Genomic DNA, 23695 nt, shown 5'->3' with positions numbered 1-23695 from the left:
TTTGAGTGGCCTATTCTGCTGCCCTTCAGGCATTAGTTCTAATCACAAGATGTGACACCCTTATTCTCATCCTTAAATGTATGTATTTTGGCCAATGGTGAGAAAGTGCCACATACTGCATATTGGTTCAATGCCTATGTTTTACCCACAAGACAGCATCCCAAACTTGCAAGGTATTTTCTCCCTCCTGGGGCCAAAATTGAGTCTTTTACACATGAGAAGATGCTCAACATCACTAATTATCAGGGAAATGCAAATCAAAACCACAACGAGATATCACCTCACACCTATTAGAACGGCTATGATCAAAAAGATAAGAAGTGTTGGTGAGGATGTGGAGAAAAGGGAGCCCTCATGTACTGTTGGTGGGAATGCAAACTGGTGTGGCCACTATGGAAAACAGTATGAAGTTTCCTCAAAAAAATTAAAAACAAAACTTCCATATGGTCCAGCAATTCTACTTCTGGGTGTTTATCCAAAGCAAACAAAAACACTAATTTGAAAAGATATATGCGTACTCATGCTTATTGTAGGATTATTTATAATAGTTAAGATATGGAAACAACCGAAGTGTCCACTGATGTATGAATGGCTAAAAAAAAAATATGGTATATATATATACAGTGGAATATTACTCATCCACGTAAAAAGGAAATCTTGCCATTTGCAACATGGATAGACATTGAGGGCATTATACTAAGTGTAATAAGTCAGTCAGAGAAAGACAAATACCATATGATCTCTTTTATACGTTATACATATATATATCTCAAGCTTATAGATACAGAGAATAGATTGCTGGTTGTCAGAGGTGGAGGTTGGAGAATAAGAGAAATAGGTGAATTGTTTGGGTTTCTTTAATTTAAATAAATAGAATAAAAATCTTTGTGCATTTCTTTTTATGTACAACAAATATATGCCAGAATAACCTTAGGGACAAAGGATGTAATATGACATTCCTTCAGCTACCGTTGTATTACAGAAAATTATAAGTCACAGGTTACTGAGCAATTAAGAAGCTATATAGTAAGCAGCACTTAGCTTAGCTGTTAACTCTAGAGTAGCTTCGGTGAGACACGGTATTCTTCTTTTCTTTAAGAAAAGAGTGGAAATTTTCTGAGAACAGTGGAAAGTTTCCTTCTTCTGACAAGGAAAGAAAAATCGGATTTTATGCCTCTTGGTCGTGGAAAATTTCTGTCCATTTTTGTCAAAGGGTGAAGCAAGAGGAGGCACACAGAGAGAAAGGGAACAGTGGAGAGGCTTTGCCTTGCACTTTTGAGAGTTTCTTCCTTGCACTGGTTGAGAAGGAGAGACTCCAAGGAGACGCAGCGGGTGTTCAGAGACTGGTAATGGCCAAATGGCTTGCTCGGGAGGCAGCGTGAGGGAAGCGAGGACACCAGCAAGACCTGGGCCAAACACTCTCTTGATCTGAATGTTGTCCACACCATTAACTTGAATTCGGGGCGCATCAGTTGGGCTCTGTGCCACAGTTTTCTCATCTGTGAAACCCCCCTATGTTGTTTCCTTTTGTTCCATCAGACTTTTTACACTGGCATCTCCACATCCTCAGTCACCGTGAACTCAGCCTGACTCAACTTGGCTGTGCTGTCACTTCATGGAAATGGATTTCAAAACTCAACTAACAGCCTCTATATTGCCTCGTCCAGGGGACTCCCAGCAGCCCTTAGCTCATTCAGTAGTGCCAACACTACTGGCACTGCTACTAGATATACTTTAGTTGTCAGCATAACCACTGTCTCCCCAGACCCCCCACCCCACCCCCTGAGAGCCTTTCTCAGTCTTTATGGACTTCCTCCCTGCCTGTCCCTTAAACCTTAGAGGCCTTGGGAACTTGATCTTTGACCTGTTCCCCACAATCCACCATCCTTCTTGGGAGACTTAGTCTACCGCGTTTGTTTGTTTATTTGTTTGTTTGTTTTAAATTACTTTTTGGTTTATGTCCCTTATGCCCATCTCTCCAGTTCTAACCTTCCCCCTTGAATCTCAAGTTCAGACAGGCTTCAAAAAGCTCTTTGTATGGCTGTCCCCAAAGTGCTTCAGTCTCAGTACATCAAAAGCGAATTTATCAAACTTGGCTTTTTCTATTTTCCTGATGATGGTGGTGGCTCACAGGTACCCAAGTCAGAAGGTTGAAATTACCCTAGGCTCATCTTCAGTATCCAATCATCTCTACCAATTTCTACTGATTTGACATCTTTAAAAAATTCTGGAAATGGACACCCTTTCCCATTCCTACTACTACCTCCCTGCCTTCTTTTCGCAGGACCAGCAGAGCAGCCTACTGTCCTGGGTTGGCTTTCCTAGGAGCAGAGTCTGGGAGGAAGTGGCAGGAAGGGGAATAAGGTACAGAAGGACACAGTTTCAGGTCTAGTGCCAGCTTCAGCCTGATCCCGCATAGGCGCTCTTGGGTATAGATCATGCCTTGGGTTTGAGCTAGTCTGAGGAAGGGAGCTGGGCTTTCACATTGCCATGCCAGTCAGTTTTTGCAAAGGACACCCCAGGAGGAGTAAAGGAGCCCCAGTAGCCCAAGGGCAATAAAAGGGACCCACAGGAACCCAAAGGGGTCTAGGCAGAATGCTGACAATATCTCCATACACCTCCTAAACGAGCCCTTGGCAGATTTCTATACTTCAGCCACATTTATCTACCAAAATCAAAGAACTGCTCAGATGAGCCTACTACTTGGACTCTTTAATAACAAGTCTTCTAATCTCTAAGGAGCACTCTGTGAAAACTGGCTTTCTTCCCCATCTTAATAGGTATCAGAACTAGACAGGGGGAAGGAGTCTGTGTTAAAATACAGCGTGGTCTTCTGAAGATTCATGCTGCACACCAGCTCATGAAAGGCTCTGAAAAGTCCTGCAGTAAAGAAACCTGTTTGCTTGTTCAGCCAGGGAATTATTAGCCCAATCTGACCTTAACTTGAGTGCTTGCTTGTGTGTGCCTTGTGGGAGGCACCCCTTACACACCGCCGTCTGCAATGCCGACCTATAGGACAAAGGTCCTCAGCATAGCACATGAGGCTCTCCGTGGGCTGGCCTCATCTCTGGCTCTAGGAATGCTGAACTGTGCACCAAGCCTTGACATGGACCCTGTCATGTCACAGGGGCCTCTGTGTCCCATTTGTGCTGTACAACTGAGCTTTCTGTCACAGCTCAGGTCTGTTGCCGTCCCTTCTGGGAAGCTTTCCTGAGACCCTTTACCAGTCAGGGTTCTCCAGAGGAACCGAACCAGATCACGGAGACTGAGAAGGCCCAAGATCTGCAGGCTGAGTAGGCAAGCTAAACACTTAAGGTAGCCAGTGTTTCAGTTTGAGTCCTAAAGCAGAAACAAATCAAAACAAAACAAAACCTGATGTCCCAGCTTGAAGGTAATGGGGCAGAAAATATTCTCTCTTACTCTGAAGAGTCGGTCTCTCTGTTCTGTGGACTATTAGGGATGGCAACTGCCTTACTCAGTCGGTCCACTGATTCACATGTCAATCTCATGCAAAAACACCCTCATAAAAACACCCCAAATAATGTTTGACCAACTCTCTGGGTACCCCATGGCCCAGTCAGCCTGACACATAAAGTAAACCATCACAGATGTAAGTGTATTTCTTGTGTTCCCATCACTTTTTTCTGTATCACTTTTTTACCATCTTAAACATTTTTAAAATGTTTGTTTATTTATTTTGAGAGAGAAAGAGAGTGGGGGGGAGGGGCAGAGAGAGAGGGAGAGAGAATCCCAAGCAAGCTCCATGCTGTCAGCACAGAGCCCAACATGGGGCTCTATCTCCTGAATCAGGAGATCATGACCTGAGCCAAAATCAAGAGTCAGATGCTTAATTGACTGAGCCACCAGGTGCCCCTCATCTTAACCATTTTTAAGTGTCCAGTTCAGTAGGGTTAAGTTTATTCACATTGTTGTGCAACAGATCTCCAGAACGTTTTCATCTTGAAAAATTGAAACCCTGTAGCCATTCAACAATAACTCCCCATTCCCTCTTCCACTTACTCTCAGCCCTGGCACCAACCATTCTTTTTTTTTTTTTTTTCTCTATGGATTCAAAGACTCTAGGAACCTCATGTAAGTAAAATTATCCAGTCATTTGTCTTTTGTGACTTGCTTATTTCATGCAGCTTAATGCCCTCAAGGTTCGTCCATGTGGTAGCATGTGATCGAATTTCCTTTCTTTTTAAGGCAGAGTAATATCCCAGTGGGGTGGGGTGGGATAAGCAAAATCCCCACATTTTGCTTATCTGTTCATCCATTGGTAGACACATGGGTGGCTTCCACATTGTGGCTGTTGTGAGCAAAGCTGCAATAAACATGCACGTGCAAACATTTCTACGTGACTCTGCTTTCAATCTTTGGGGTATATATCCCAGAATTGAATACGGTTTTCGTATCTTAACTGAGACCAGATCTTATTGGAATTACGTCTTTACCAGGTTGCCTCCCTCCCTGCCGGTCACACTGGACTTTAAGCTTTGGAAGGGAGTGGCTGAGTTTGATTCATGCTGGCAGCATGGTGAGGGTGAGCTACTTAGCAAATAACCATTTCCTGTCCAGTAGTTTCCTTGTGCCCACCCTCCTCTGTGCAATTGCTATGAGGATATCATGAGCTTTTAATGTCAGAACAGTCCCACATTCCAGAATTGTTCACAAATTCTCCATTTCAAAGAAGAAACAGATTCTAACTAAAACCAAGAGTAAGAGACAAGGGCTATTAAGATATGCTTGAAAAGAATTAAGGAAAACAATGTTGCACGTTACATTTTGTTTTCTTTAAAAGTCGCTCTGAATGTGACAGCATTGATCTTTGGTAATATTCTTTCTAAAGTTATAATTTGTTTTTTTTTTAAACTTAAAGACTTTAAACATCTTAAGACTTGAACTTAAGGGTAATACTTGGAAATTATGATGATGGCCTTTAATTTTGCCCATAGTTTAGGATACAAAGGGTGGCAGTCTGCCTTAGTTTTAGGATCAGTTTTAGTGGCTGAAATGAGAACGAAAGAATCTGAACATCTAAAGTGATATTAGTTGCCTGGTTGGTTCTGTTGGTAGAGCATGTACATGACTCTTGATCTCAGGGTCATGAGTTTGAGCCCCACACTGGGCGCAGAGCTCACTGAAAAAAAGAAACAAATAAAGTGATGATGGCAGCGTGCACACATGTGCCCACTGTGCCCATTGTGTAGTTCTTTCATTGACGTTCACATTCCTCACCTCCTGCTTTTAAATTTCATGAGGATCTCATAAACGGGCCATGGGTTCAGGGCCAAAATGGCGGACATTTTGTAAATGGTGAGATGGAACTTGGAAACCTTAGAATAAAAGTCCTTTTGTATGGGTCCTGTGATACCTTACCTGATGTGGGCTTAATATGCAACGTGCCCTTTCCCCAAAAACTCAGCATACTTCTATCATGTAACGTTTTCAAATACTCAAAGCTGTGTCGGCACCTCCTGCCTTCGGTTTCACAGCACTGTGAGCTTCTATCACAAAGAATTACTCACCTCACTGCTCCTCTCTTGAGTGCTTCAGTATTTCTTTCTCCCTGTGTGGATCCCTTGGCTTCCATGTAACAGAAACACAAGCTGATACAAGAAGACATGCATACCATAAACTTCCCTCTGCTACACCGTGCCAAGAAATCCTTCTGGTCTGAGTAAGACAATCCAACGTGTGGTTTTCAACACCAACGGCATCTAGCTGTGTAATATGTGACATGTTTCCCAGAGATGAGCAGTTAGGCGAGACTTGAACAGGCATTGCCCTAATAAATCTGCTGGCAAGTAGCTTACCAGCATTTGGAGCATTATCTGTTGAAGGACTAGCCCTACCAGGGGTGCTCACTTCAGCTGTGTGGCCCCAGGTCTATTGGGGGTTATTTCCCTCAATATGGCACAGGCCCCATTATTGTCAGGACCATGAAAGGAGACAGACACCAGGCTTCTAGAAAGTGGAGGAGTTACCTGGGTTTAAAACTCATGTCTCTGTCCAGCCAACAAGCTGCTTCTGTTTGGGAGACAAGTCTCTACCACTGCCCTCCCACTTCCTGGTGTCCTGACCCTGGTGTGAGCACTCCTCTGGGGGCTCTGCCTTCCAAATCACACGTACTGCTCCCAGCTCTGCCGGGGGACGCACGGTAATTGCAGTGTCCCCAACCCAGCCTGGTGACCAGGCCAGGGATCCTGGTATGCTTCAGCCTCTGGAATGTCCCTTCATTCCAGTTAACTTGGCCTCAAGCCCTTGTGGTAGGAACGAGGCAGGAGTCGGCTTGTCCCCCTGATGGAGGCACTGCTACGGAGCTACAGGTTTGTTACCTGCTCCTGTAGACAAGTGCAGCCACGTGCTTCTCCAGCCCAACTCACCAGGCAATGCCAGGGCACCCGGGGAGTCCACAATGGACCAGAGGCAGCTCCAGGCTGCATCTAATATTACCCCTCTGCCTCTTCTCTCTGGGACCGAGAGCGTCAATAGGCATTGCAACAATAACATCGTTATTTACTACTGTATCATAAATAGGACTTTCTATAGTAGCAGATCAGATGATAACTTCTGTTAGTCCTATACACAGCTACTTTAACAACTCTTGAACAAAATGTACAATTTACCATGACCTCGGGGGTTGACCTAAGAAGCTGGTAAGTCCCTTCTGCCGCTCCCTGATTTGCTCCTTTGCTGGGCTTATAATATCATGGCCTCCCTTGGAATACTAAAACTAAGTGCGAAGCTGTGTCGCAGAGAGAGTTTGGGGGTAACTCCCACTTCTTCCTCTGAAACCATTCCCAAACTCCAGGGATCAGCAGGTTAATAGTAGCCTGAACCTTGTCTGTCCACGTGAATTAACTAGCCACGTGCAGGCTCCTTGTATATTTCCCAGATGGAAGCCTGCTTTTATTTGCTTTTACCATCTCTTCCTTTTTCCCTCCCTCACTTCTCTGTTTTCTTACAGACAGTATCTTTTTATTCTCATTTGGACAGTCTATCCAGAAGCCCTTGGAGGCCCCTTCTCTGTGTCCCAAAGCTTTGTTGCAGAGACATTCTGGTCCTTTAAGCCACAGCCCCCTCTCAGCCTTTCCAGCCACCACCTCTGGCTGCCTCCTTGGCCCGCAGGGAGCCTCCCCACACTCCCAGTGGCTGCTGCAGGCTCCCCTGAACCAGTGCTCTGCTACCTGCCCACCACCCCTGCCATATTATGTGGGATGCAGAGCTCCCTGAAACTACCCCTCCTCCTGGAGGCTGAGGCAGAAAGGAGAAGAAATGTATCTTCCAAGACTCTGCATCTAAATCCACACCCACCTCACTCTCCTACACACAAAAAAATGCCACCATATCAGCAATCCAAAAAAAAAGAAGAAAGAAAGAAAAGAAAACATGTGTTGAAACAGTGATGATGAATGATTGCTCCTCTAAACTCTGCATTCCAGAATCAGGGATGTCAAGTTTACATTGTCTATTAGCCGCGATTCGTTCTTCTCAAGCAAGGAGCCGCTGTCCTCCCTCTGCTCGTGCATGCCCTTTGCAAGTGATCAAGAGAGACCCATCCAAAGTAAACGAGCTCTCACGGCAAGCCCAACCAGCTATGTGAAAGGGTGCTTTCCAGAAGGTTCTGCAAGTGCAGGGTGTTGGTTCCAATCTCATTGTCTGACCATGTGGAAGTCAAAATGTGGGTCCCATGACTTGGGAGCATGGATGGCCACAGTGAAGGAAAGTACAAGCTTATTAATTTGGTCTACCTTTGGTAATGTTTATACATCAACAGTATGAGTGAATGAGGGAAATATACCAGTTTTTCTTGATGAGTGATTTCACTGTAAAGCACGTATGGTTGGAAAAAGAGCCCCTATGTGGGCTCATCTCTGCAGCCTGCCTATCTAAAGCACGCTTCGGGAGTGGGGACACCCCCTTCAAAGCCACAGCAGAGCTGTTATCACTAAATAGGCTACCACAATTATACCTGCTTTGACAAATGGCCCGCCAGACACGTGCATGCAGCAGCAGAGAATGGAACCTTTACCAATTTCTGTGGGAGACCGAACCTTTGTCTTGTATGTTTCCATTTGTATAGACAGATTTAACAACAAATCAAGCATGCCCCAACCATCATTTTAAGGCAATGAATTTCCTAATTCAGTTGCTCATGTGAATTAGCAACCACAGTTGTGAATTAGCAACTTAAACCGTGGCTTGGTTTGCATGGCGACTCTGAGGCTGTTCATGGTTGAGCTGCTTTCTTCAAGGTTGAGTCAGGCCCCAGCCCCGGTGGGATGGGGGGGAAGGCCAGGAGATGCAGCTCCCTCCCCAGAAAGAGCTAGACACTCAGAGGCAGAGTGCTATGGGTCAACAGCCCCATGGACCCCTTGCAGCCCGATTTCAGCTGCTTAAGGTCCCTTTGGAAGAGGACCCTGGGAGTACTCCAGCTACTGCGGGAAGAGCTGCTCCAGGATCGCATCTACTGTTGCCGGGGAGGACAGGCCCTGCATTTCTCTTGAATGAAAGTGTTTGCAAGTCCGATCTCAGTGCAGAACTCAGATAACTGAACTGCCCACATGGGCCATGGGACGGATTGGTTGGTTCCAGGAGGCCCATATGCGCCCTTGTGTGGCAGCCCCTCATTGGTTTAGGCATTTTCAGGAAACCTGAATTGAATTCAGTGGATAATGACCAAGTTGCAGAGAATACAGAAATGAATGTCTCCATTCTGGCCTGTAAGGGGCTCACACTCTTTCCTCTGACGTTATAAACAAGGGAAAGATGGGGCAGCATGGAATGGTCAAAAGCAAGGCTACTGACGGGTACTCCAGGCAGCCTTCCCAGGGAAGATGCTTTGCCTGTGCTTCAGAGGAGGCACAGGAGTTTGCCAGGCACAACAGAGGAAAGAAAGACATCTTTTCTCACTGGTGGCATGTAGAGCATGTGGCAGCCAAGAGCCTGGGTGAGACGGGGGTCTCAAGGACCTTCTGACTTAGGAGGGAAGTCCCTCACCTCCTGACTTGACTTTCCAAACACACTCTTTGAAATAGAAAACCTCTCAAGCAGCTCTTTCATCTGCTTTCAGCATGACCTGGAAACTCAAAGGACCCGAGGCCATCCTGGGAAATAGACGCGCCACACACACAGGGTGGGAGACAGACTGAGTCCATAACACGATAACTAGGTTACTGAGGCAGGTGGTTATGATAAGGTCATCTGCCAGAGGGAAGTGTAATTTCAAATTGTTGAAAGGAAAGTAAAGAAAGGCCATGGGGGAGGGGGTTGGGCAGGAGGAAAGGATGGAAGGAAAAGAGGGAGGGAGGGAGGGAGGAAGGAAGGAAAAAAAAGAAAGAGGGAGGGAGAGATAGACAGAGGGAGGGAGGGAGGGAGGGAGGGGGGAAGGAAGCAAGGAAGGAAAAGAAAAAGAAAAAAGGGAGAGAGAGAGAGGGAAGGAGGAAGGGAAGAAGGGGTGAAGGAAGGGAGGGAGAAAGAGAATGAGGGAAGGAAGGAGAGAGGGAGAGAGAGGAAGGCAGGGAGAGGAAGAGGCGTTTACTAGGAGTTTAAGGACAGCTAGTGAAGGATTCAGGGATCTGACAGTGATTTGCCACGGGAGCCCCTCCATCCCCGCAGGAGGCAATGACTAATCTGGAACTGTCACAGAGTAATTCCTCACCATCTCTAACTGTGCAGAAGTTTCCAAAAATATTTGTGCGGTTAGGATGGCCCAGAATTTGAAAAGCTTCTTTGGAGGAGGGGGACAAATAGTACTGTCAGGATACTCTGAAGGTCAGACATTTTAGGAAATCTTCTGGTATTTCAGCAGTCAAATAGCATTACAATGATGAGAAGGAAGCCTGGCCCTTCCAGAAAGCTCTGTTGTGCCTCTCAGGCCCAACGTTAAAGCACGTTCTGAAACAGGCGGAAGATAGTCCTTGTTTTTTTTTTTTTTAGAAGAACATAAAGCAACATAAAATACACGTCTTCATCATACACAAATGTCACACACCATACCGTGGAGTCCTTTCTATGACAGGAAACATTTTAGAAAATGTTCAGTGGTTGATTAGCCATAAAAATAACTTATAGAAGGACTAGATAATTTTGAATAACCCTTTAAAGGGAGAAGAGAGGTCATCCTTTGTTTTAGAGGTTAAGTAGAGGCCACACAAAGGTCACATGGGGCACACATCCCCAGCTCCCGCCTGGACCTCCTCCCCTCCTGGCAGCCCAGGCTCCTCCTCGCTGGACCACCGGATTTTCTGTTAATGACCCTGATCAAAGTGGAAATAGTACAGAGAGGACTTTCGTGGCCAGGAGAGAGCACCGGGGATTAAAAGTTACAGTGCCGATTCCAAGTTAATTCACAATGAACTGTGACTTCGTTGTGGGTCAAAGTCAACATTCTGAACAAGAAAGGAGCGTAAGATGTTCCCATTTCAGGGACACCAGGAAGAACTGTCAGAGGCCACCCGTACAAATGCTTCCGGTATTCTAGGGAAGCAAACATGGTTCGTTCAAAATAGGATTTTGCTAGGTTTGTGCACACTTCTTTTAAATGGGTTTTGGAAGAGCAGAGTGGAAAAAAGAGTAAAACTGTTGGCAAACAGAGAAGTGACTGGGTTATTGAAGAAAAAAGCTGAAATCAGAGACATAAAGATCTCAGACAAGAAGCAAAGGTTTTCAAAGGGCTCACATTAGAAAGAGTTTCTATCTGGAAACAGTCCAGATAGTACACTTTCCTGATCCACAACTGCCCTTTGAGCCTGACAGAAATGAACTGCAGTGTGGAGGGTTTCATTTTACTGGCCATTAGGCAGCCAAACAGAACTTTTCTTAAATGAGTTATCAAAGCCACAGTGGAAACTTGCATGAAATGCTCCAAATAGGCTTTAACCAATAATGGCAAACTCAGAAAATCATGGAATTGTTTGTGGGTTTGGCTTGAAGTCAGACATGTTTTGAGGTTTTGAACACCGTGACTATTTGCCTCCAGTAAATCAGTTTGTGAAAAAGAGAGAACAAAGCAATGGGATATGGAAACTCTGCATCTTAAGAAAGAGCCAAGCCTTTTTCCCTCTAACCAGAGCACAGCAGAGGGGGGAAGGGAAGCAGAAGAGTTCGCTTTTTATGAAGGGCTGGGCTTTTCCTGAAAGTCTTACCCTTACTTACCCTGAAAGTCTTACAGGCAAAGAGGCAACATTGAGAACAAACTACAAGAACAAAGCTGCACCCAAACCAAATTCCTCAGTTTGCTGGAGGGGTCATTGGGACCAAGCTCACGGGCACAGGCAGGTGAGCATCCTGCCCACATGGTCAACTGTGATTGAGGTGTTCCTATTCTATCCAGGCACATGGTGCTTTTAGAAAAAGCAAGCCCAGGTGTCTGAACCAGCATACTGGGGTGGTGCTGTGTCATGGGGAAGCAGGCGCGCACAGACCTGCCTCCGACCCCTTTCCCCTCCTGGGAGCAGAGCAAGAACTCAAGGCTTACCGCCAGCTATTGTGATCTTAGACACTCACCCTCCAACCATAAGAGGCAATTAAGAATGATTACCTCTGAATCAAGGGCAAATCATCCAAGAGTTTCCTGCCCAGGCTTTGAGTGGGCAGAGTACTGCCTGTGAGAAGGGCTATAAAAATCCTCATTGAAATGGTCAGTGAGGGGAAGAACATAGGAGGTCTGACCTTCCACCCATGTTTTTCATTTTCCCTTTCTTCCCAGAGATGGTGAGGTCTCCTAGTACACTGGAGGTGGCCAAGGTCAGGAGGAGACCCCGCCCCTCCCTGCCTGCCCTCTTGCCCACCTGCTCCCCCACCATCAGGTCTGACTACCCTCCCAGAAGCAGTGCCTTCCTCTTGGGGCCTTCCAGAGGAGAGAAATAGGCTTCAGATTTGTACCACTGAGACCAGGCGGTAAAGGTTTGCCTTGTGAAATTTCTGCCTGTACTTCCCTCCCATATGTACCTGGCAGAGTAATACTTGCAATTGGATTTGAGGGTTCCACAGCCCAGTCTATGTTTAGTGTATCTGTTTCTACTTCCCCACCCCTAGAAACTAACATCTGGGTTTCTGGTAAATTACTGTGTCCAGAGTTGGAATTCCTAGGGAGTATTTTACCTCAAGGCACTATTCGTCATCAGAATTACCTGGAGGGCTTGTTAAAACACAGAGCATGTTTACTTCTAACCACTTTGGGTTGATCTTGATGCTGCTGGTCCCTGGCCATAGTTTGAGAACCACTGGCCTACCCCCTACAGCCTTCCCTTTCTTTCCCTGCTTCCTAGCTACCCCACCCCTGAAACCGCCCTCCACAACAGAGGAAGAAGTTAAGGCAGTGCTGGCTGAGAGAATTACAGGGGAATTGAAATTAAAACAAGAAACACTTGAATTACCTATGAGAGTTGCCACTGTGCCTTTCCCAGGAAATATAATTTCTTAATTTCTTTCTTCCATGAATTAACCTTATATCCACAGCAGAGAATCTTTCTCTCAAAATGACAAATCTTTTATCTTTAGGATACAACCTCAACTTTAATCCTTCCTTCTGAATGAGAATTAAGTCTGGTTCCTTTGCTTTTTTAATCAAGATATAATGAACATATAATATTATGTTAATTTCAGGTGGACAGCATGATGATGTGGTATTCACAGATATTGCTAAATGATCACCACAATAAGTCTAGTTAACATCCATCACAGTTATATTTTATTCTTGTGAGGAGAGCTTCTATGATCTACTCTCTTAGCAACTTTCAGATACACAATACAGTATTATTAACTATAGTCACCATGTTGTACATTATATCCTCAGGACTTATTTTACAACCAGAAGAGTATACCTTTTCACCACCTTCATATTTCCCTCTTATTCTGAATTCATCTCCACTTTACCATCAAATAAAATACCATGGAATATGGGCCCCTGGGTGGCTCATTCAGCGGCGTAGCTGACTCTTGATTTCGGCTCAGGTCATGATCTCATGATCTCTCACGAGTTTGAGCCCCAAGTGGGGCTCAGTGCTGACAATAGGCAGCCTGCTTGGGATTCTCTCTCCCTCTCATTCTCTGCCCCTCACCCACTTGTGCACGCTCTCTCTCTCAAAGTAAATGAACTTAAAAAAAACGTTACAATGGAATAAAAGCTCATATTTACTGAGTGCCTACTATGGCCAAGGGCTGTACTAATACTGCTTAGTGGTTTATGAGTCATCTCAAAGCTTCTTTCCAACAGTTTTGTAAAGTACATTATTCACCCATTTTACAAATGTGAGCAAATTATTTTTAAAATAGTTTGTCCTTTGATTAAAATTGTTCAGGGCACCTGGGTGGCTCAGTCGGTTAAGCATCTGACTTTGGCTCAGGTCATGATCTCACGATTCGTGGGTTCGAGCCCCATTTTGGGCTCTGTGCTGACAGCCAGCTCAGAGCCTGGAGGCTGTCTTTGAATTCTGTGTCTCCCTCTCTCTCTGACCCTCCCCTGCTCATACTGTCTTTCTCTCTCTTTCAGAAATAAATAAAAAACATTTAAAAATTTTTTTTAAAAATTTAAAAAATAAAAAAATTGTTCAGAAAAATTCATATCATTCAGCTTAGAATTGTATTCCTCTTGCCTCTATTTCCAGCAAACCTCCTTGATTTTCTATAAATTCTGTTGAACAGATTTGCTTCCTATTTGTCTTAAAAAGGAGCATGTGTTTCTTTCTCTTGTAAAATATTGTTATTTTTTGAATGAATAATATATTTATATAGCTCAAATTTTAAAAGAAACAAATAGGGTATAGAGTAAAACTCAAACTCCCTTCCATTTCTGACCCCAAGTTCCCCAGATCTCCCCAGAGACAACCACTGTTACTAGTATACATTGTATTCTTTCCTTCTTTTCTCAACCCAAAGGCTGGTTACTATCTACTTTTCTTTCCATGCACATAACTTGGAGATCATGCCAAATCAATAAATATAGCTACTTTGTTCTTTTTTTTTTAATTTTTTTTTTTTATGTTTTATTTATTTCTAGGAGAGAGAGAGACAGCGTGAGCAGGGGAGGGTCAGAGAGAGAGAGTCACAGACCGAAAGAGGCTCCAGGCTCTGTGCTGGCAGTCAGCACAGAGCCCAACGCGGGGCTCGAACCCACGAACCGCGAGATCATGACCTAAGCGAAAGTCGGACGCTTAACCGACTAAGCCACCCAGGCGCCCCGCTACTTTGTTCTTTTTAACAGCTATTAATAGAAATAATTCTAAACTATTTACCATATTATACAATATTTAACCAGTCCCTGTTGATGAACACGAAACATGGCCCAGTATTTTGCTATTACGAAGAATTTCACAAAGACTACTCTTATATGTATCAATTTACACATGAGCAAATCTATTTGTAAGATAATTTCCTGTAAGGGGAAATCCTGGGTCAAAGCCAAATGGTATGCACATTTGTAATTTTAAAAATGTTCCATTACAGAATTTTTCAAGTATTACCAAAGGAAAGAGACTACTAAAATGAACCCTTCACTCAACTTCAAATTACCATTAATCCATAGCTGATACTATTTCATGTATTGGCCCTATTCATTCCTCCGACTTAAATTTATTTTTAAACAATTTCAGACATATTATTTCTTTGGTAAATATTTTGGAACTATTTCTGAAAACCAGGGGCTTTTAAAATATGTGCATTGCTTCAGTATCACACCTAAAATAAATTAATAATAATTTATCAATATCATCAACTATCTTGTTAGCATCACACTTCCCCAAATGGTCTCACGAAAATGGATTTTTGAAATAGTTTGTTCTGTGTTTCAGAATCTATTCAAGTCCATGCTATTCATTGCAGCTAGTTAAATATTTAGATTCCCCCTCCACCACCCCCATCTCTCTCTCTCTCTCTCTCTCTCTTTCTGGGAGATCATTTTGTAATTTGCAACTAAACAGACAACAAATCTAGATAACTGTCTATACACAGTTTGCTCAGGATGCTGGCCTGATCTATCAGTGGGAATGCAGGTCTGGAGCCCAAGCCTCCATTCTTGGTGAGAAACTGTAAGCTTCCCAGAGGAATGGGGGAAGGAAGGCTGGGTGGGCCCACGGCTGTGGCAAGTCTCAGTCAGCCCTCTAGAGGGCACTGGGGTGACCTTCCCCTCCTGCAAGCTACTTGCGTGGCTTTGCCGTTGGACAGACCCCAGGTCAAATCTCAGCTGGCATAATTATTCTCAGGAGGCCTTGAGCCAATGTCTCTGAGCTGAAATTTCCTCACCATAAAACCAGGATATTAATCTTTATCTTAAGAGCGTGAGAATCAAACGAGATCGCAGGTGGGGCCAGGGCTCGGTAAGTGCTGGCGAATAGGACTCTCAAGGTCTGTGATGCCGCGATGGAGACCCACGGGGAGTCTAAAATACCAGCAGACACCGGGCATCAACCAGGAGAGAGCGATCAAGTCGTTCTTCCCCCTCTGCGGCGCACTGATGGTTAACCCTAGCATGCCTGCTCACCGTCCTTCCGCTCGCTCTGCCTTTGAGGCGGCCCCCTCGGCTCTTCTTCCCGCAGGTCTGCGGGCGGAGGCTGGCCAACACCCCCTCCCCCCTCCCCCCGAGAGCAAGCATTTCTGTCTTGACGCCCCCCTTTACCCAGGAGGGGGACGCAGCCTGCGCCCCCTCGCCTGCGGGCTGAGCGGTGCCATCTGTCCCTCCTCAGGCTGGGAGGCACTTTCGCCACCTGACCTTTGTTTTCTCACCCAGAGGGGAACGACAGAACGTCTAAACAGCCCTCGGGCCCCAGGGGTGCTGGAGGTGGGCGCTTCCCCGGGCCCGGCCTCGAGGAACAAAGAACCTGGCATCACTACCCACTCCTGCTGGCCATCTGCTCGGCTCGTTTCCTGACTGAGAGGGGTCTGCGGGGTAAGGCGGAAAAGGCCCGGGGCGCTGCCCTCCCGGGGCGCCGCGGTCCCCAGCCCAGCACCCCCACCCCCTCAGGCTTCCGCGGGCCGGGCGTTCCCGGGCCGCGCGCGGAGAGTGCGGGCGTGGGGAAACCCCTGCCGCTGCGCCCCTGCCGGGCCCCAAACGCGGCCCTGTGAGCCCACGCCGGGCACGAAGCTCCCGCAGCCCCCGCGCGCGCCAGAGACCCGGGAGTGGGGGAGGGGGGGTCGCAGCCCAAAGCAAACAAAGAGTCGGGGTCCGCGAGCGTCCCGGCCGCCGGGAGGCCGCCGGGCGCCCACGCCCCGCACCCCCGCGCCGCTGCCCCAGCGCCGAGGCCGCGCCGCTGGCGCCTCGGAGGCGTGCGTCTCCTTATATGGTCAAATGACACGGCGGGGGTTCTCTCGGGGGGGGGGGGGGCGCTCCACCCGGCCGGCCGCCCCGCCGCAGGCCCGCGCCGCCGCCGTCCCGGACGCTCGCCGGCTCGCACGCCCGCCGGGTCCCCGGAGCCCGCCCGCGCCGCGCAGTGAGTGCCCTCCGCCCGCGCCCCACCGCAGGGAGCCCACAGCTGGGGGGCCAGGCGGCCAGGCCTCGGGAGGGCCCGGGGGACCGGAGTCGAGGCGCGGGGGAGACCCGGGAGAGGGGACCGAGGCGCGGGGGCGAGCCGGGCGGAGGGGAGCAGAAGCGTGCGGGACACCTGGGGAGGGGAGCCCTGCCCTGCGGCGGGGGTGCGACCTGGAGACGAGTGAGCCGGGACGCGGAGGCGGACCCTGAAGAGGGAAGCTGAACCTTGGGGAGATCCACGGAGAGGGGAGCGTCTGCGGGGGTACCCAGGCCGGGGGACCCCGGGAGAGGGGAGCATAGCTGCGGGGTGCCCTGGGAACAGGGGAGCAGAAGCGTGCGGACACCTGGGAGAGGGGAGCCGAGACTGGAGGGAGACCTAGGAGAAGGGAGCTGAGTCCTGGGGACACTCAGGCAGAAGGGGGCCGAGGCTTGGGGACGACTGGGGCAAAGGGAAGCTGAACTGTGGGGGCGCCCCGGGAGAGGGAAGGGGAGCCGCGGGGTAGATCCCGAGAAACGCCGGCCTGAGGCGACCCACCGCCGGATCCAGGGAGGGGAGACAGAGATCCGAGTCCTGGTGCGGGTCAGTGCTGGGTGGGAGCAGGCGTACTGTCCCCCCCACCCCCACCCCCGGGCGGGCCCTGGGCAAGGGGTGGCGGGTGGCCGCGGGTCCGAGCGCGGGGAGGTGACCACCCCCACCCTTCCCGGAGGCCAGGACTCGAGAGTGTGAGTGAGTTGTCGGGTGAGCGGGCTGGTTGCCATCCACCAGTGAGGGTGTCCCAGGCATTTCCCTTAGGTCCAAAGATGTGCAGCCTGCCCTGTGACCTCAGGCATTGACTTGGGCAGAACTTTAAAGACTCAACTATCTCAACTATCAGACTTTAAAATACGGGCTTATTTTAAACGAGACATATTCTGATCTTAAGTTTCACTTGCATGATGTTTTAGCATACCTGAAATTTCACGAAGAAAGTGTTAAATGTTATTTCTTATTTAATCGAGAATGAGTCCTATCATTCAAATCCCAGTTTGGGTTTCCACTGGAACTAGAGTAGCCCAGGTTAAATGAAATGTATTCAGCTGCCTTCCATGATGTGCCCTTATGGGGTGCATTCCCTTGCACTCACTTTGGGAGGAAATAAATCACAGTTTGGGCTTATAATCAGGAGAACTGTGGTCAAAACAGGAGGCCACCGACTTCTTGCACTAGCGCTGCTAACCTGTGTTTTGTAATAATATGTTAGACGGAGGAAGCTCTGATAACTGGAAGGTGATTTACACCAAAGAACATCTGAGGCAAGTCTTAGAAGTATAGGGATTTCTGGTCTGAGAGTTAAACTTCCATAAAACCAAACTCCGTGAAGAACATTTCATTGTACATTTATGTAAATTTTTTCCACAGTGTTTTCCTCTGAATTTGCTCACTCTGAATTTTTAACGGTTATCAGTTAATACGTTTGACCAAATGATTGGGGAGGGGGGCCAGTTAGAGGTGCTGACACCCTGCAGTTGAAAATCCATGTATAACTTTTGATTCCCCAGGAATGTAATTACAGAGAGTCTACTGTTGACTGGAAGCCTTATAGATAATATAAACGGTTAACATATTTTATATATTGTATGTATTGTCCACTGTATCGTTACAATAGGGTAAGCTAGAGAAAAGAAAATGTTATTCAGAAAATCATGAGCAAATACATTCACAATGCTGTATTTATGGGAAAAAAAGATGCATATAAGTAGACCCACATAGTTCAAGTCTGTGTTTTTCAAGGGCCAGTTGTATATAGACTTGGGTTTCTACAGTGTTTATTAGGTGCCATGTTTTTACATGCTTCTACACAAGAGCACCTTAAATAAGGGCTAAATCGAGGTGCCTGGGTGGCTCAGTCAGTCAAGTGTTGCCTCTTGATCTCAGCTCAGGTCTTGATTTTTGGAGTTGAGAGTGCAAGTCCTGCATTGAGCTCTGCGCTGGGTGTGAAACCTATTTAAAGAAAAGGAGGGGGGGGGGGAGGCTAAATTGGTTTATTATAGACCAGGCACTGTTCTAGCCTCTGACATTCAGTCAGAGACATTCAGTCTCATTTAATTCTCACCAATATACTATAAGGCAGATGTGATAGGCTGGTGGACATGCGCATCTGGAACAAGACACCTGACATCACATTCCTCAGAGTCTAGCAGTGCAAACTTAGCAATCTCTTGGTCTCCCAGCTTCCCCAACTGGGAAACAGAGGGCAATGGTGGCTTGCTCGAAGGGTTCTTATCAAGGCTGCGCGTCATAAGCAGTATACATATTTACATCGTCTTTGTCTTTGCAGATAAAGTTAAGCATACAGAGATCAAAATAACTTCTGCTCAGGGTTTCTCAGTCAGTAAATGGTGGTCCTTTGATCTGACCCCAGGCAGCTTAACTAGAGAGGCTGAGTTCTAATCACTAAGGTACTGGGGCATACCTGAATATTTCAGTGAGGCCTTATGCTGCATACTTTGACCCATGATTGCTAGTTAACTACTTCCAGTACTCCAAGAAATCAGATTTGCACCCCAAAAAGCCCTGTAGGATATTGAAAAACAGTTCGGCAGGGCATTAGGAGGCCTTGGCTCTATTCCTGTCTTGCATCAAGGGTGGGTTACCCAGCCTCTGGGGCTGGGGCTGTTTCATTTGTCGACAAGGAGGCTGGAGTAGGTAAGCTTCTCTCCACCTCAGAGGCCACAAGATACAAAGTTCCTTGAACTTGAGTGAACAGAAGGAGATATTGGATACTTCCTGCGTAGTTTTATTATGAGATTTTTATCAAAGCCCATTTATCATGTGAGATTATACTGAGAGGCCACTGCCTGAAGATGACCACCTTGAGCACAATTCCCTGGGCTCTTCTCTAGTGTCTGAGAGCCTGGTCTTCCAGGAGATCGAGTTGGCATTGTGACTTTGGGTGAGTCACCAGGCACCTCTGTTATCCTGAACTGTGGATTTCAACTTTGGCTCCTATGATGGATAATTTTATGGCAGCCTGACTGGGCCCACTATTCCTGGGTGTATCTATGAAGGTGTTTCTGGATGAGATTAACATTTGAGTCTGTAGAGTGAGTGAAGCTGATTGCCCCTCCCAGCATGGGTGGGCCTCGTCCAATCAGTTGAAGCCCTGACCATGCAGTCGAGCAAGTGGGAATTCCTCTTACCTGACTGTTGGGCTGGGATGTCAATCTTTTACAGCCTTCAGAGTCAGACTGAAAAGGAGGCTCTCTAGGAGGGCACTTTGCCTGTCTGCCCACAGAGCTGGGACATTGGTCCCTTCCAGCCTTTGGTGTTGAGCTGAAACTCTGCTCTTCCTGGGTCTCGAGCCTGCTGACTTTGGAACTGTAACTTACATCCTGGTTCTCCAGCCTTCCACAGATCTTGGGACTTCCATAATAGTGTGAGTCGACTCTTTGTAACAAATCTCTGTATATATATAAATAACGTGTATATGTGTATATGTGTATGTGTATATATATCCTATTATTTCTGTTTCTCTGGAAAACCTGTTCTTCAGTAATTTTGCTGAAAAATTCTCCCACCAGCAATCAGTCTTGTGTGTTTTTTTTTAAGATTCCAGGACTACTTTGCTACTGATGGTGTTGATTTTCCTTTTGCTATAAAATATTATCCCTGTCCTAGAGCTCTAATGAGACTTCTGGGCAGCATCTGGTGTCTCCACCATTAGTTCATTTCTCATGGGTGGTTCTCACACCCAGTCTGAACTTGGCCATCACGTGTCATCACACTCATCCTTGGCCTTCATAATCCCTAAGTTTACCAGCTTGCTGCCCTGAGTTAGTCTGTGGCATAAGGCTCAGGGTACTCAGTGAGGCAAGTGATGTCTGTGACAGTAAGAGAAGTGGCTGCCCTGCTTTTGTGGGAAAATGAAATGAATATCACAGGGCATCCTTGAAATCTGTATATATTTAGGTTTCTAGTCAAAAAGAAAATGAGTCCGTCTGTGTTTGATGATACGGCTTTTGGAATCGTGAGATTGACCTTGGCCAGCCAGTGGACAAAATAGTAGGAGCTGTGCAAGCCTGTCCTGACAGAATCCCCATGCCGTGTGCTAAAGAAACACCATGAAGGAACAGGATGGGGAGAAGGGAGAGGCCAGCCTATTACGGGTGGTGGGTTCACCATAGAAGAGGCTGGTGGGGGCTCATCACAGATGGAAGCCCAGGCAGACAGAAAGTACACTGTGAGCTGCCTTTTGGTGACTGGGGAAGACTGATGACAGAGAGTGTGCAGATCTCTTTTTGTTTCTGTGGAAACAAAGAGTAAAAAATGTGTTACCATGTTCCCGGGAAGGTGGTGGTAGAACTATAGGGCGGGGCCTCCCCCGAAGCCCCACCCTGGGGTGATTTATGAGCCTGAGGCAGCCCAACATTCTAGCCAGCATAATTATGCTTGTCTTGAGTTGACTGAACTGACATGTTTTGAGATTAAATTACAAGCTAGTATCCTGAAAGCAATTTAAATTCTTTGGAGCTAGATCTATTCTGGAACTCTTTTAGAGATTATATGTTCTATCTCAGCCTCCCAGGGCCTAAACCAGTATGGGGAGAATAGTGGTTACTTAATACATTCTTATTGACTGCATTTAAAAGTCCGTAGGACATCAAGCCAGTATCGCGATTCTTGTATCATGGATTTAAGGTCAGAAACTAGGCATTTATTATTTACCCATTTTGTTTCCTTATTCAGTATTCCAAAGATAACCTGGAAGACAGTGGTTTACCTTAGTCAAGCATTGTCTCTCACAAAAAACATTTCTTAAAACCATCAGGGACAAATCAAGATTTTTGTTAAGTTTTTGAAGATTACTAGTTCCTATAACCAAATAATAAAACATCCCTGAGCCCAGCCCATATACTCGATACAGGCTCATTAAATTAATCCATATATATATCACATCGTGGTAGACCTTGTCAATCTTACCCTTACCCGCCATCTAAACATCGATTTCAAATTGATTCCAAATACATAATTATATTCTTTTTGAATAGCAAACTCCTTGAACTTACACCTCGCTCTTGTTCACCAAAATTTTGATTGAAAAGAAACAGTTCACCTAGACTCATAAACAAAGTTAGAAGTAGGCCATGTCCATGTATCAGTACTTCCTTTTAAAATTTTTTTAAAAGTTTATGTATTCTGAGAGAGAGTGTGAGCGGGGGAGGAGCAGAGAGAGAGAGGGGAGAGAGAGAATCCCTGCGCTGACAGTGCAGAGCCTGATGCAGGGCTCGACCCCAGGAACTGTGAGATTGTGACCTGAGCAGAAATCAAGAGTCAGACACTTACCTGACTGAGACACCCAGGTGCCCTGTGGGTCAGTACTTCTATCCATACGAGAGCAAATGCAGAATGTTCTCTGGCTGCAGTTCCAGGTATGAGAGCCCGTACCCTTGGACGAGGACCTTGGATGTGTACGGGTGCTGGGTCTGTACAGAACACCCAGCTCCCTTCCCTGACATCTGCAACCCGTGGCAGGAGGCCTAGCACCTTCTTTGCAGAGATGCTGCTGGGTTTTGCTTCTTGACCTGACTGGGCCTCCCCGGACTTTGCAGCTGTGTGTTCACATGGATGTTCAAACACAATAAGAGAAACTCTACCCTCCGTGGAAGCAGCAGTTTAGCTGGAAGGGGGAAAGGGGTCGGAGGTAGAGGAGGAAGAATGATGCTCAGGGTCTGTGGAAGCAGCAGTTTAGCTGGAAGGGGGAAAGGGGCTGGAGGCAGAGGAGGAAGAATGACGCTCAGGGTCTGTTCCAAAAGAAGTTGAATGGCGTCGATGCCAAACCGCATTACCTTTTGGGTTTGGTATGCAACAGGGATCGTTCACATAACACATTCCTCGTTTTCACTGTCCATTTTTGCCTCATGTTTGTACTCTCCATCCATTTATTCATTCATTCCACACGTGTTTAGAAGTGCCTGACCCTGTGTTTGTCACCCGCTGGCGAGGCCACAGCAGTATGCCTACCTTCACAACACTTATGGTTTGGTGGCGGACACAGGTGATGACAGTGCCACATGGTATCACAAAAAGCATTGCATTAAAACATTTTTTTTTTAATTTTAGAGAGAGAGTACAAGTAGGGGAGAGGGGCGGAGAGACAGAGAACGTTAAACGGGCAGAGCCCACATACAACGGACTGATTTTCTGAATTCTCTCCAAAAAGCTCTGTTTGATTGTTGATAAGCAGTGGGATTTCCCAGCTGGGTCATTTAAAGACGAACGTGGTTTCAGCAGGGACTGACTCACAGGCGCTACTGCTCAGTGCTGTTGCAAGGATTTGGGAACATTGCAGATCTCTCTTTAGGAACTGACTGTGTTAGAGAAGTCTTGTAAAACAGGATGGATACAGAAATACTTAGGTCTCCAGGGGGAGGAGGAAGATGGCACCTCTGGGGTCAGATCAGAGTCGGTAGCTGAATCCACGGATCTTTGAAGACCATGCCTAAGGGAGACCTCTTCCAAACCTGGCTTTTGTAGGCAAGCTCCTATGGCCCTCCAGGTGTCCTTCTGGCAAGGACAGCCCAGGCTCCTGGCACTCAGGGACTGGCCCGCTTTCCAGCCTCCTCCCTGTATTCCCAAGACATTTTTCTGGTTAAAAAAAAATGCATGAGCTTCCTGGCTCTTAATGTCCTTGTGTCTTTTCTACCTTGTCTGCTCTCTTTTCTTTCTCCCCTTTTCTGTGCTTCTCTTCTGTGTTCCCAGCTCTGACACCCCCGCTCTCAAACTTTGCTTCATGGTTTTTAAATCTGCAAAGATAAAAATAACCCACTTTTATAAGCCTATGGACTTTTTTTTAGGTTCATTTATTTATTTTGAGAGAGGGAGAGCCCGCAAGCAGGGGAGGGGCAGAGAGAGAGGGAGAGAGAAAAATCCCAAGCGGGCTCCACGCTGTCATCGAAGAGCCCGACTCGGAGCTCGAACTCACAAACTGTGAGATCATGACCTGAGCCAAAATAGAGTCAGACGCTTAACTGATGGAACCACCCAGCACCCCCGAAGCCTGTGGACTTTTTAAATAATAGTAATGTTTTCCTAAGGTGAGCCTGTGCATCATTTTCTAGTGCTCTCAGAGCCTTTGGCTTTATACCTGCCAGGAAGGTGGGCCCTGGGGGGACCCTGAGAGCCAGGTGCCTCCTCTCCTGCTTGGCCAGTGGTGCCTGGGGCTAGCCTCACCCAGTGCAGTTAGCTGG

The 23695-nt window shown here is 46.8% G+C and overlaps 1 protein-coding gene across 4 annotated transcripts in view; it reads left to right on the top strand.

Moving 5' to 3' along the window:
* Positions 1–23695, top strand: part of FHL2 (four and a half LIM domains 2) — a 68465-nt gene that overhangs the window by 16321 nt on the left and 28449 nt on the right. The window contains exons 1-2 of one of the 4 annotated variants that reach the window (XM_039232560.1): positions 16414–16430; positions 19683–19884. The exons of 1 other annotated variant lie outside the window; for it this stretch is intronic. The gene's annotated coding sequence lies outside the window, so the exon portion shown is untranslated. Of the gene's footprint in view, positions 1–15870; positions 15890–16373; positions 16431–19682; positions 19885–23695 lie in introns of those variants that run through there. 2 more of the 4 variants (XM_039232562.1, XM_039232561.1) reach the window with 2 other exon arrangements.

Source organism: Hyaena hyaena, unplaced genomic scaffold (assembly GCF_003009895.1).
Source record: "Hyaena hyaena isolate Hyena2069 unplaced genomic scaffold, ASM300989v1 scaffold_68, whole genome shotgun sequence".
Lineage (NCBI taxonomy): Eukaryota > Metazoa > Chordata > Mammalia > Carnivora > Hyaenidae > Hyaena > Hyaena hyaena.
Note: the sequence above shows the minus strand (reverse complement) of the source record. Positions and strands in the feature narration are given on the sequence as shown.